General features: G+C 46.3%; 1 pseudogene; it reads left to right on the top strand.

Annotated features, from left to right (window-relative positions):
* Window positions 1-1818: 1818 nt before the first annotated feature.
* On the top strand, window positions 1819-1936 carry LOC126215581 (5S ribosomal RNA; annotated as a pseudogene).
* Window positions 1937-3530: the final 1594 nt, after the last annotated feature.

Here is a 3530-nt window from a genome sequence, read left to right as displayed (position 1 = left end):
GAACCGCTCGGCAACAACGGCCGGCTCATTTTTAACACAAAATTACATTCCTGCCAGCTGAGGCTAGTTCACAAACGTTGTTATTTTGAGAGAATGAGATAAATAAAAGTCTTCTAGGAACCAGCCAAATTAACGCGCATGCTCTTGGCGTTATCTCGAAAGGAAGCACTCTTTAACGTTAGAGTGCTTGGTAAGTCGGTAATTCAAAATATAAATTTCTGCAGTAATAAACATTCATATGGGCATTTTCTAGCGGCTAATTGTACTACAAAGACAATTGCAAGTGAATTCTGCTATTATAAATTTAGTTGAACACACAAAAACTATTTTTCGTGCAATTACAATTGAATTCTGGTGTTTTAACTTAAGTTACACACATTCCAAAATCGTTTTCTTGAAAATATACGGTAACATAAAAAAGAAAAAAAAGGAGGAAAGCCCACTGACCATGAAGACATCCAGATGGGGTGGAATCAGTAGATGTGACGTACATGTACTGACAAACAAATGAGTATAATTTCAGAAAGATGTCGATAGAGTATCAACCAAAACTCCGATTTAGTTCGTATTGTGTGCTATACTCCAGCAGAACGGGCGTAAACGTTAATTAAAAGTAACACCAGAACCATAGAGCACAGAAAAACGTAGCGGCGATCAACTTAATTATATAGCTTCCATGCGGAAGTTGGTGGTGTTTTATATCTTTTTGCCAGGGATCCTCGGTTCAGACCCCAAAGATGAAATTTTTTTAACTGTATTGTGCCTGAAAGTGTTATGTGGTACTAATAATACTCCCGCACGTGTGATGCACTTATTTCTTTACTGCACTGTTCCGATTTTTTGCGTTTATTCTGTGAAACTACAAATGCACTAGGTGCTTCACCACAAGAGGTGGTCTGTTGTCTGTTCTGTCGCCCATGTCGGACAGAACACCACACCTACCTGCACAAATGTACTTTATAGGTTTGCTACTTTCAATTAACGATACGAAAGCACACTGCCAAAAGAACCTTTCTACACACTCCGAAACGTCCTTTGAGATGTCAGCAAAATGTTCTCCCATGGGTTTCACGCGTAAAGGAGTTAAAAAAATCCCAGTGACAGCAATTCTTTTTAAAGGAACCTCCAAAGGGTGGTGTGAGACAAAGTGGGCAGGGATCGCAACCCGAGGCCTGACCACGATGTCCCGTTACCACCCTCCAGAAACCAAGGAAAGCGAAGGGAACGTCAAGTAGAGGTACAATGAACATCGTTTGTTTATTTATTTTCTTTTCGTTCTTATTTTATTTTTATTTATTTACTTTTGGCATTAATATCATCGATAATATCAGGAAACCGAAGTCACGCGAGGATGGTGGCGTAGCAGGACGTCAGACTAGGAGGAACATTCCGATTACCAGTGAATATCTCGGTTCTAAGTGTGAAAGAGGCGGGGGTCAAGTCTTCATGACAGGAAGACACCTGCTCTGGGGTGGAAAGACACTGCAGTGGAAATTGGAGAAAATTTGTATTTTGGATTGCGGAGAACTGCACAGTGGCAGTACCTTTGGGACGACGATATTACGCCCTACCAACTCACCCAAGCGACTTCCAGAACGCCATAATTCACAGATATGCTTTTCCTTCCCTCGGTAGCCCTACTGTTACTTTTAATTACCGTTTACTGGACGACAGCACATAGCACGAACTAAATCGGTGTTTTTATTGATACTCTATGCACATACTACGTTTGCTACCGATCTGACTGACTGTTGGAGGTCTGGGTGTCAGCACTGACTACACAAAAGCGTGGATTTCATGGAGCTCTTCAACCGATCTGGTAACGGCCTCGCCGCAGTGGATGCACCGGTTCCCGTCAGATCACCGAAGTTAAGAGCTGTCGGGCGTGGCTGGCACTTGGATGGGTGACCATCCGGGCCACCATGCGCTGTTGCCATTTTTCGGGGTACATTCAGCCTCGTGATGCCAATTGAGGAGCTACTCGACCGAATAGTAGCGGCTCCGGTCAAAGAAAACCATCGTAACGACCGGGAGAGCGGTGTGCTGACCACACGCCCCTCCTATCCGCCTCCTCCGTTGAGGATGACACGGCGGTCGGATGGTCCCGATGGGCCACTTGTGACCTGATGACGGAGTGCTTCAACCATTGTATTGCACCCATTTTAACTCCATACGTACGTTCGTTGTGCTACCTGGCCTGCTTAACTGGAACTCACGAGGTATTCCTCCTGCTGTCTTTCATGCATTTTTTTTTCTTTTACAGCAACGCACAGCATTTCTAGATCGTTCCTCGTCATCCGTGCATAGGAAGGTGTGCCTGCTTCGGTTTAGCAGTGATTATTCCTTCGCGAAACGGATCACCAACAGGGGACCTGACCACCTTCAAGAGAGCTGAAATGTCCCTGGCGGATTTGTTGTTCAGGTGACATCCGACGTTCACGCTCGAAGTCACTGACCGACCAAATCTGCTCTTACTGTTTCTTTGCTGACAACACAATGTTCCCTACTGTCACATATTGCCGATGTAAGGACTCGTACATCGATAATCTTAAGGCTGTTGGAAGCCAACAAGGACACTCCAAGGTAGGAAACCAAATGCAGAGAGCAGGCAAAAGTGGTAGCTCGTAGGTTACCAGTGGTAAATAGCAACGGTAGAGCCCTGCAAATTACAGACGCTCTGGGCAGCTGTTCCAGGGGAGAAGTTTCAATCAGAGAATTACCCACCCACCGCCTAGACCCTGTTGTAAGTAGAAAATGGCCAAGCACGAAAAGGCACGTCTTAACAGAGGCAGCAAGCTTGGTACTTGCCCCTAAGAACTGCAACGCCAGTTAGAGCGAGGTATAACAGTGCTCCCCAGTCACAGAGGGCTCTGAGGACCAAGTCGCGTAAATAGCTGCTGTTGCTGGCCATAAGAGGAAGGGTAGTGATGTTTAGCTTTGAGCTGAACACTGGTTCAAATGGCTCTGAGGACTATGGGACTTAACTTCTAGTCCGCATCTCGTGGTCGTGCGGTAGCGTTCTCGCTTCCCACGCCCGGGTTCCCAGGTTCGATTCCTGGCGGGGTCAGGGATTTTCTCTGCCTGGTGATGACTGGGTGTTATGTGCTGTCCTTAGTTAGTTAGGTTTAAGTAGTTCTAAGTTCTAGGGGACTGATGACCATAGATGTTAAGTCCCATAGTGCTCAGAGCCATTTGACCCATTTGAACTTAACTTCTAAGGTCATCAGTCCCCTAGAACTTAGAACTAATTAAACCTAACTAACCTAAGGATATCACACACATCCATGCCCGAGGCAGGATTCGAACCTGCGACCGTAGCAGTCTAGAGGTTCCAGACTGTAGCGCCTAGAACCGCTCGGCCACCCCGGCCGGCTGAACACTGGTGCTACCAATCTTGGAGGCTGGTGATGTCCAGATATGTCCCTGCCTACAGACTAAGAGGAGGAGAGGAATCTGAATGTGGTTGACCGGAGGCACACCGAAGGTGCAGAACCACTCGTCAGATTGGCCAGAGCCTCTAGAGTTCTGGT

This window comes from Schistocerca nitens, chromosome 12 (assembly GCF_023898315.1).
Source record: "Schistocerca nitens isolate TAMUIC-IGC-003100 chromosome 12, iqSchNite1.1, whole genome shotgun sequence".
Lineage (NCBI taxonomy): Eukaryota > Metazoa > Arthropoda > Insecta > Orthoptera > Acrididae > Schistocerca > Schistocerca nitens.
Note: the sequence above shows the minus strand (reverse complement) of the source record. Positions and strands in the feature narration are given on the sequence as shown.